Source organism: Adiantum capillus-veneris, chromosome 3, assembly GCF_014529385.1.
Source record: "Adiantum capillus-veneris isolate H3 chromosome 3, ASM1452938v2, whole genome shotgun sequence".
NCBI lineage: Eukaryota > Viridiplantae > Streptophyta > Polypodiopsida > Polypodiales > Pteridaceae > Adiantum > Adiantum capillus-veneris.
Window position 1 is genome coordinate 143290341 of NC_140933.1, and position 11489 is coordinate 143301829.

Genomic DNA, 11489 nt, shown 5'->3' on the forward strand with positions numbered 1-11489 from the left:
TAATTTTGGACTATCGAGTGCTATAATATGGTTCCTTCTAAGCTTGGACTATCAATTTGTTTCTAAATTTGGACTACCGATTTGTTTTTAAATTTGGAAAAAAGAGTGTTCTAATATGGTACCTTCTGGTAGAGGAATCCTGAAGTTTTTGCAAGGTGCTTGACAAATAGCTGCTTGTGTCTATCTAAATGGAATATAATGCTACTTGTAGTTTGATATATTTGGTGTATGTTGGTGTATAGATATCAAGCTCTATGCCCAATTTTTTATGCACATCATTCATCACTAGTGCATGCGAGGATCTTTACCAGTGACACAATAGTTCAACTACACCAAATCAGTCTACCTACTGAAAGTGATAGCATACTCCACCACTCACCACTAGCAGCTAAACTATGTTTGCATGAAAGTTCATATTTATAGTAAGTCTACAAATCTTTGGTTTAGGTGTTGCAAGAATTGAAAATTGCTCATTAAACAGACCGGTTATTGTACAAGGATCATATAATAAAAAAATCGGTGTATGTAATCATATTGTGGACAAGTTTGTGATAGGCTTTGTGTTATTTGGTATCGCTACAAGTTCCGTGAAAATTGCTATTTTTTGCAAAAATGGAAAGTTTAGAAAAAAAACATGCAGACTGTTTGTGAGAATTTGACAAGGGACAACCTCCATGCATGGAAGTTTAGATTTACAAATTATTTAAAGGGAAAAGGTTATTAAGATTGCATTGAGGGTATCAATGCGAAGGTCCCCAAGATTACAAACAGGAATGCTATGGCCGAGTAGGCAAATTCATTGAAGGATTGGCATCAAGGTTCTGCCAAGGTGATGTAATGGTTGTGTGTTAGTGTACTAGATAACATTGTTGGTCACATACAAGATGCAAATTTCCTCAATGGGTCATTTGACAAATTTATTACATTCAATGCAAACAATATTGAAAGGTTAAAGGCATTGTAAGGTCACGACTAATACTCCTCCCAACCATCCCCTCTCTAAGTTATAATCTCTTAGCTATGCAGAGGACCCTCGTGCATCTTGTTCATGTGTCCATGCCGCTAAGTCTTGCTCACTTAGCCTTGCTAAGGTCATAGAACCTTTATCCTGACACTACTCTCCCCTTGGAGAAGAACTTACGTCCTCAAAAACATTGAACACAAAACTAGGAAATCTATTTTTAAGTACACTAATGTTTCCCAAGTGGCACCTTCCTCAAATCTATCTTTCCACTTCATGAGAACTTGCTAGAAACCATGATTTATGTCTTGTAAGTTGTGATGATTCAAAATCTTCTATGGCTTGTGAAAGTAGGTGGCTCAATGACGTCAATCAAAACATTTGAATCAATAACATTTTTTGCATGTCCTAATCGTTTATGTAAATGGATGACATGAAAGACCGGATGAGTTTGTGAATGTGCTGGTAAATGTACCTTGTAAGCACACCCACCAATTTTCTTGAATCAATAACATTTTTTGCCTATCCTAATCGCTTATGTAAATGAATGACATGAAAGACCGGACGAATTTGTGAATGTGCTGGTAAATGAAACTTATAAGCACGGTCACCAATTTTCTTAGGAATCTAGAATGGACCACACTACCTTAGTGAAATCTTAGGTGTAGGGAAAGTTTTAAGAATTTTTGAATCCTTAGGACATTCAAAAACACCCATTTTATCTCCATGAAGAATACCTATTGGCATTTCTTATTTGCAAACTTTTTGTAATGGTCATGAGATTGTTTAACATTGCTCTTAGCAATCCTTGACATATCAAAATGTTTGTTTAATAATTCCTTAGCTAAATGTACACATTCATTGGCTAAACCTACGGTGACTTGAGACCAAGGTTGGTAGGTTATACATAAGCATAAATCAACTAAATCATGTGGAAACATGCTTTGCACTATTGTAAGAAAATTCTAAGATAGGTAGATAGTCTTCCCAATCTTGCTTCTTCTTACTAACATAGGCTCATAGCATATCTTCTAGTACTTGATTTACTCGCTCGGTTTGTCTATATGTCTTAGGATGATTAGTAGCACTTGAGTTGAATGTATTTTTTAGCTTAGAGAATAGTGATCTCTAGAAATGGCCAGCAGTAATTCTATCTCTAATGTTAACAATATTAGACAGAAGGCCATATAACTTGTATACATTCTCGTTGAATAGCTTTGCCAATTCTAGGTCTTTGACCATAGTCTTTGTAGGAATAAATGTACAGATCTTGGTCAATTGGTCAAATAGAGTCATGGCCATGAACTATCATAGGTAGGCTCACAATGAAATCCATAGAAATGATCTCTCATTTTCCATTTGGAATCTCTAATCGATGTAAGAGACCACCTACCTTGAGATGCTTAGCTTTTTTCACTTGACACTTTTGGCAATATAGCACGTACTCATGTACATCCTTATGTAACCCTAGCCAATAAAGTTGTCTTTTAACTACCATGTATGTCTTCCTAATACTAGGATGATATGCACTATTGTGACACTCAAAAAGAATTTGGCGCCTAGATTCTCAATCTGTTTGATTGGTAAACCATTGAATTCTCTCAAACACATTCTTAAACTCTAAACCATATAATTAATGCCTCCACCAGTGAAGAGCATGTATACTGGCTTATAGCTAATGCTAGTTTGCTTTGTTACACACTATCTACTTTTTTACTTTTAAAGGTGATTGGTCTACCATCTTGAAGTAGTATTGCAAAAATGCCCTTATTGTTAGCATCAGTATCCAAACAAAAGATTGTTTTGTTCAATAGAGTAGTAGTAGCTGAAGTTGTCTTAAGCTTGCCAAAGCTACCCTATTGATATGTTTTCCAAGTGAATTGACAAACCTGACCCTTCAATTGGTCAATCGTAGGCACGTCTATATTTGCATAATCTTACATAAACTAGTGATAATAGTAGCTAAAGTTGTCTTAAGCTTGTCAAAGCTACCCTATTGCTATGTTTTCCAAATGAACTGACAAACCTGACCCTTCAATCATATGCACGTCTATATTTTCATAATTCTAAATAAACTTGCAATAATAGCTAGCCAAACCCAATAAAATTTTAACTCTTCCAAATTTTATGGAGAAGGACATTTTGATATAACTGCTACTTCACTACATCCATTGTTAGATCCTCAGCTAAAATAATATGGGCAACACATTTGCGATTGATATTTGACTAGTAGATCTCTGATAACTAGTGGAATAACTTTGCCAAAAGGGACCATAGCAAAAAATTGAAAAAAGTTGATCAAAACACCAAAACTTTGCCAGATAGCGAAAAACTGCAAAGCAAACACAAAATTCTACTTTTGGTTGGACGAGAGTGATTCAAATTCAAAAAGATCTGAGGAAGAGTGTCACCATAACATGGTCTATAAGTTAACCAAGTTTCATGTCAAAATGAGGTCAAACATGGATCGCGATCCATGTACCTTATCATGATTTTTGTCTGGAAATTGACAAGTGGGTAAATGATACAAGTTGAAACACATTTCCCAAAAGAACCATTGGCAAAAAAGTTTACAAAAGAGGTGAAAAAGGCCAAAAATAGCAAATAATTGGTAACCACCAGAACAGACTTGAGAATTCACTTTTGGTTGACAAAAACTAGTCCAAATCCAAAACTTTTGATATCATAGCATCTAGTGGGGACGGTTATGGAGCGAGCTCAATGGAGCGAGCTTTGGAGCGAGCTTGTTTTTTTCCATCCCACCACCACTACCTCCCATTGCCGCCACTTAGCACCCATCACCACCACCATCCTAGCCCGGCACTAGTGGTTAGTGGTGCTAGCTTACTACCACCATGTGTTGCCCCCTACTCCTACCACCGCCGCCCATTGCCCCCCCTCCCTCCAGTAGAGTAGCCAAGGACCTCCTCTCTCTCACACACACTATCTCTCTATCTTCTTGACTCTCCCTCTCTATTTATCTTTCACTATCTATCTTGCTCTCTCTCTCTCTCTCTCTCTCTCTCTCTCTCTCTCTCTCTCTCTCTCTCTCTCTCTCTCTCTCTCTAGCCAGTAACTCTGCATAGGCCGCCATCCTTTTTCTCTTTCAATCTCCTTGTTTCCCCCTGGGTGAGGGGTTGCCCTGGGGGAGGCGTTGAGCCACAACCCAGCCCCGCGTTGCCCTACATCTGAATCTACAGCCCAGCCCCGCCCCGCCAACTATGGCGCACCATCTGCCCTGAATCGATGGACTATTTGTCCGCCAACGACGGTGGCATCTGCCCTCAATCTACAGCCTGACGGCATGAATCTGCTGCCTTGCACCAACATGAAATTGCTACTCTGCCGACCTGAAGCCCAACGTTATTTTTTAGTGCTCTGTCGACCTAAAGCCCGACAAGGGTGTGAACCGCTGCTCCATCGATAACGATGTGAACTGCTGCTCTCCTGACTTGAAGCCCGGCGATGGTGTGAAGTGTTGCTTGACGATGGCATGCAACCTGTGGTGCACCCGATTTGTTGGACAGCACACTGTCCAACATCTTACTGAGCCGGTCAATACGAACCACGGGCTGAAATGCCACCCTGAGCAACAGGCTGTCGAGCGTCACCCATGGACACTTCGGCATCATCTCGAGGCAAACTCAGCTTTGTTGGCGTCGTAGCAACACCTTCAAAGATGGAAAGCATGGCTCACCTTCAAACCGCAGTTGAAAGACTCCGTAAGGAGAATGATGAGCTGAAGCAAAGGCTTATGGACTTTGAGGCTCGGCTCCCTGTAGGGAGAACTACAAATAGAAAGAGTTGGAGCAAATGGAAGTCAAATTTAATGAAGCAAAGGTGGCAGTAAAAAGACGACCCTCACAAAGGAAATCCAAACTCAAGTGCAAGAGGAAATGTCCTGCAAGGTTGAAAACCATGTGGTGGCCACGCTGCACGAACGGCAACGACAAGAGGAAATCGCTCTCAATATTCGCATTGGTGGGTTCCCAAGCGATTGGAAAGGGGAGAGGGACGTCGAGTTCCACGAGTCCCTTGCCTACATCCAAGAAAATACCCACGTGATACAATGGGATACCGCAACAATCACCTCTCTTACACACGCACACCGCACCAACCATGCCATCCTTACCTTCAAGACCAAGACAGACCAAATCAAACTCCTTAAGAAATCGAGGCTCTCAAGGACACCACAATGTGGTTTGCAGAAGATCTGACACCCACTCAACTCAAACAAAAGAAGGTAGAACTTCAAAAGATGCAAGAAGTGCGTGTAGTAGGAAAATGGGTAGTCTATCGAGGAGGTAAAGCTATCATCGAGGAGTTTAGAACTCCCAAACCGGCTCCGTCCTCGTCTTCCCCTCCATAGGTTTTTTTTTTCCAGCTTATCTTCCTTTTCATTTACCCCTTGTTGGACACTCAGTCCTTAACTGAAAATGTATCTCACAACTCCCTCGTTTTGATGAACTCTTTGTAATGTCTTGTTTCTGGTCCCATAGGTCATATCTGACCTCCATGGACAATAATTAATCTCTCTCTCTCTCTCTCTCTCTCTCTCTCTCTCTCTCTCTCTCTCTCTCTCTCTCTCTCTCTCTCTCTCTCTCTCTCTCTCTCTCTCTCTCTCTCTCTCTCTCTCTAAAAAGAGGCACTAGAGAAATCTTGTTTTTCTTTTAAAAATTGGCTCCCGCCCCCTCTTTGATGCCTTGCCACCACTCTCTTCATCCCTTATTCCATTTCTCTCTCTCTGCCCTCCACCACACCGTCCCTCGAGTCCAAAACAATATTGAATGAAGCATTATATTAAAAAAAATGGATTGTTTCCCACGATGTTAAAAATTCTCTTCTTCTTCTTCTTCTTCTTCTTCTCTCTCTCTCTCTCTCTCTCTCTCTCTATGTGTGTGTGTGTGTGTGTGTGTGTGTCTGTGTCTGTGTGTCCCCCCCTTGTCCTTCTCTTTCTCCAATCCCTCTTCTTCCCCTTCTTCCCCTTCCTCTGTTTGTCTGCCTCCCCCCGCCCTCTCCCCCATCTCTCTCTCTCTCTCTCTCTCTCTCTCTCTCTCTCTCTCTCTCTCTCTCTCTCTCTCTCTCTCTCTCCTTTATCTGTGTTTCCCTCCCGATCAAGACCTCTACCCCTCTCACTATCGCTCTCTCTCCCTGCTCTTCCTCTCTCTCCCTCTTTCACAAAAAAACAAGTCACGAGTGATACTGCATGGTGGTGAGGGTGGACACACACACACACACATGCATAGAGAGAGAGAGAGAGAGAGAGAGAGAGAGAGAGAGAGAGAGAGAGAGAGAGAGAGAGAGAGAGGAATAGGTGTTATAGAGTGGCAAGGAAAGAGAGAGGGAGAAGGGAATGGGAGAAGAGGAGGACCTTGAGGAAGAGAGGGTGGTTGCTAGAGGAGGATATGGAGGAAGGGAGGGTAGTTAGCGGAGTAGATGGAGACATGAGGTGGAGGAGAGGGAGGATGTCAAATGAGGAGCAAAAGAAGAGGAGGAAGCACATGGGCGATGAGAGGAGGAAGGGGAGGTAGGGAGGACGGCCCTCCAAAACAAAAAAAAAACAAGCTCGCTCAAAAACCTGACTCGCATCCCCTAATGAGGCCTCTCAAAAGTTAAGTCTTTGTGGTACTTTGGTCTTTGGAAACTAGTCTTGGGGTGCCCTAAAAGCTTGGAATTAAGAAACCTGGAAAAATTTAGCTCTAAAAACAAGACAAAAAATTCAATCCAATTGTCCGCAAGCTTTCTCCCTGGCTATACCTGACTCAATTTGGAGTTGTTTATCAAAAGTTAGAGGAATTTTGGTGACCAAGACCTTGCTCTTAGGAAAACTCACATGAAACATCAATTAGTGGATGGATACATGGAGAGACAGATAGGAATGTTAGAAGAAATCTTTGTATCCTCGTGTGGCATTGTGTATTAGCACACCTTTGCCATAATGAATTTTAACTTTGATATCATATTGGGCAGACCATTCATGCATTACCTCAAAATGGTACAAGACTAGGGCTATAACCATATCTACTTGAGACACGAAGAGGTCACTACAAAAATTAGTGTCAAAGATCATAGTTATAGAGATGTAGAGCAAACCACGGGGGAAGATTTAAACTCCACAACTGAACAAGAAAAGGAGATACATGTTTGGTTGCAAAAAGCAAAGGGCACATTTGGATGTGAGGAGCATCTAAATGTGGAAGTCATAGAAAGGAAGATTGCATCCTAGAGCGTCCAGTAGAAGATGAAGCTTACATTAAGAAACCATTTCTAGAGGAGTCATTTGAACCCTTTGGACGGGATCAAATACTGGCGACTCTTATGTCTGTGTAAATGAGGTGACTAGCACCAAATTTTGTGACAAAGACGGCTATGATATAAGACCCTTTTTAATGGTTCCGACGGTCCAAGAAACTAAAAACCTCTCTGAAGTCCCAAGAGTAAATATTTTCAGATTGACTAACCCTTTTTTATGGTTTTGGCGGTCCAAGAAATTAAAAACCTCTCTGAAGTCCCAAGAGTGAATATTATTGGTTGCACTGGATTCTTGACTGCCTGCTCTTTTTAGCCATTAAACTATGATTGACCTCTACCTCTTCCAAAGAGTATATAAATATCACCTCTTACTCTTGATGGATGAGGGCAATTTGGTGCAGAATGTCCTTCTTCTCCACGATTTTAGCAATTGTTGAGCAATGGCCTTGCCTTGCCTCTTGCACCTCTTGGTTGTCCTCTATACATCACACCTAGCCAAAATTCTTGCATTTTCTTGGACAAGGAGCTTATGTATTTAAAGCATGTAGTACCTTTTGCAAAGTATGGGCGTTAACATAATTTGGATATTTCAGATAGAGCATGAAACTTCATTGCCTTGGGTTTCTTTGTGCCACTTGTTGAAACTGGAGAAAGCAAGACAAGTAAGTTGGGACCCAAAGCGCCTGCAGCCATTGGCTGATACATTTTTGTTGGAGGGATATTATGAGCCCAAGCGATGCTTCATATGCTCTATCAATGCACCGGGCCATGCTAGCATTGATGTTGACAAAGCTATCTTGCAAACATGGGATCCCTTGTAGCGGATGGCTAATGAAGAGTTCGACGCGAAAATCAAAGATATATGTTGGGGTGACCTGTGCGGTAAAATGTTATACACATGAGATGGAAACCACTCAAGAGAGGGGGGGGGGGGGGGGGAGGGGGGTCACTTAATAATTATGTGACTACACGTGAGCGCAGCAGTAGGGGTTATTTAATTTTATTTTTTATCACATTTTCACATGCAGAAGGGTACCCTAAAATGGAATTGGAAAAGAAATCTACAGATTGAATAGAAAAAGGGTGTATTTTATTTATCAAAAATTCACAGATAAGGTGTCTTATAAATAGTCCTTGAACGTACACGATATACACAATTTACAAATAGTGAACCGCCACACCCCCCCCCCCCCCCCCCGGCAAGGGCAACCATAGGCTAGCCGCTTGGATAGAAGTTCTTAAACAGAGTAAGTATTGTTTTCTGTGTTGTTAACTTAATTGTGTGTTTTAGGGTGAAGTAATATGAGACCTTTCCTATTCAAAGACAACGATGCAATTTTTCAAATATGAAGCCATGATAGCCATCTACATACCCTGTACATCATGTGAGTTTTGGGGACAAATGGACAATGAAAGCTCATAGATGGTCATCTATTGCGAATGATGTCAGATAAGGCCCTTTTGAAGTAAGTGACTAACTTGGGGAATTAATGGGGTTTATCAAGTAGAAGTAGTATAATGATTTACAGATTACACAAAAGCTAATAGTGGCAAATCCAACTTTGATCACCTTGATGCAGGAGTAAAGGAGTCACCAACGAAGAAGAGCAGACACAAATGGTAGACAAACCAACCTTTGCAAGGCTACATATCTTTTCCTTGATGAGGTGGATCAAATGTTGGATATGGATTTTGAACCTCAAATCAAGAATATTATCTCCCAAATTTGGTCTGACAAATAGACTTTGTATTCAACTTGGCCTAAAGAAGTTGAAGGTTTAGCCACACAATTTCTACATTATCCTTACAAAGTTGTCATTGTTTCACAAGATTTGAAATCCAATAATTCAATTCTACAGATTGTAGAAGTTTCTTTTGAGAAGTATAAATACTCAAAATTGGTACATTTACTAGAGTGAGTGATGGATGGATCTTTACCTTCCCATGATGATAAGAGTTAAGCTTAACGAGATTTACATCTGGCAATATCCCTATAATGAAAGCAACAAATGTTGCATCTTGGGACTTGGATGTGAAGGACATAAAGTTCATCATTAATTATGATCATAGATCTTGTTGTGGTTTGACAAAAGTACAAGCAGTGGAGCACAAGAAAGCAAAACAAAAACAAAGACCACAGTGACATTGAGAACCAGGTCATGTCAGGAACGACATGAATTCGGAGTGGGGTGCTGACCCATGGGTCAATAGTAGAACATAACTCAACCAAGCCTTATTTTTTGAGAGTTATGAAATGGTACGGATTATGGTTATAAACATCATTTGTATTGAGTAGTTAGTCTAGTTGTAGAAGCCTGGGTGCAATGGTACTTCTAGATGGTACAAAGCCATTTGACCCATTAAACTTTATTTTAGGTTTAACCTATGGTAGCCTTAACATATAAGGTACCTAGGTCATTTTGTAAGGAGAACTTTATCATAATCTAAGTTTTAAGCTGTCGTCACTTGTGTGTGTGTGTGTGTGTGTGTGTGTGTGTGTGTGTGTGTGTGTGTGTGTGTGTGTGTGTGTGTGAGAGAGAGAGAGAGAGAGAGAGAGAGTGTGAGCTTCATCTTGACGCTACTCCCCGTTCAATCATCACATTGGAGAACTCACTGCACTATTGCGATAGGCTCAGAGAGAGCTACACATCAATGCCAAGCATTCCACGTGAGATGGAGCACGCGTGCCAATGCATCAATGAGCTATTAATCGTCGTAAGTGTATCAAATGATGTATGTTTTCTACGTGCAAGTAGTCATTAGAATGGTGGTGACATAAGTTATGCATAGGTACTCATAGATTTCAGTTTTGGGCACCTTAAAAATGGTCCTTTGTCTTCATACGCATTTTTCGCATATGGGTTTAATGTGAGGATTTTGAATGTAGAGGCTTTGGGAAAGGTGTCTCCTAGTGAAGGGATGGTATTCCTTAAGTTTTGGACAATTCTGGTATGGTTTAGTGAGCTTCCTTCCGTTTGTGCATATGTGGGTTGGGTGGTGTAGTTGAGAGCAGTGAGATTCTTGATGATTGTTTGGTTAGCCTTCCAGAGCGTTGTATGTGTGGGATGGTCACATCCTGAAAAGCTAAAGAGGTTGCATCCGTGCACCTATCGTGTCATCTGTCTCCTCAACTGACATTATGTTGATCTAGGTAGTGTTGCATGCACTTTATAGGTGGTGTGATTTGCTCCCGCAACAACCATGCAATAGGACTTCAATCCATTAACATCCTGGGACCCTTTTCCCCTGAAGATAAAGAGCTATAAAAGGAGTATCAGGAAAGAATTAAGGAGCAAAAAAAATGATATTCTCCAGGGCAACCAAAGCTCTGACTTATTCCAGGGATGACATGAAATAGGAGGGGGGGAGTGTTGGAAGATTCCAACAAAGATTCCAATTATTCTATCTCACATGTAATGTTAATTATAATCCCAATTGATAGTGGCAGCTCTCCCACAACCTGTATCTATTACCTGAATGTATTTCAAAGCCAAAAACATAATTTTTGATACAATTATGGCAAATCTAGCTTTTATACTATGAAACCCAGAGCCAGGGGATAAAAGGCAACATTGTAAGGTTTTTTGTACAATCATTTTATGAGTAAATGGGCAGATATAGGTTTCATTTGTACATCGTGTATTATCTCTTCTCTAATGTGTATATCAATTGCATACACTACACCACGATGTTGTCGCATCAAAATTCAAAGGGCACCATTGTGGTCATGTCATCAAGATCTACGTATGGATATATACATTGAAGTGTCATGCAAAAAACAAGAATTTATGTCTACGACCTTCCAAGTGATATTTCTCTCTATTTGAGTGTTGTTCTGAAATTCCGTCACTTGCACGCGATTCCCACTAGTTAGGAGAACCAATTAGGCACATCTAAAATCCAAAAGGCTGACTTATATCAGTCTCCTAGAAGAAAATTATGTTCTTTTTGGTGATGCATTACAAGTTTGATAACCTAGTTATATTTTATATAGTCTCAGTATGTTGCATATGAAGTTTGGAGTCAATTGGAGTTGATTTACTCAAGGATTTTCTTGTGGTTAGGTAAGAGGGAAAAACGTCGAGTGTCATAGTGGAGTGTGTTGTGTTCAGAAAAGAGATTGAAAACCTCTTTGCATGCCTCCATGCCCTAGTCAAGTCACTTGCTTCCCAAGATTAACATTTCATTTTGGATATATCTCTTTCAAAGATGTGGTAGGTGTTGACCCTGTTGGACCCCATACATATTATCTAAATGCCTTGAGCGCCCATTCACA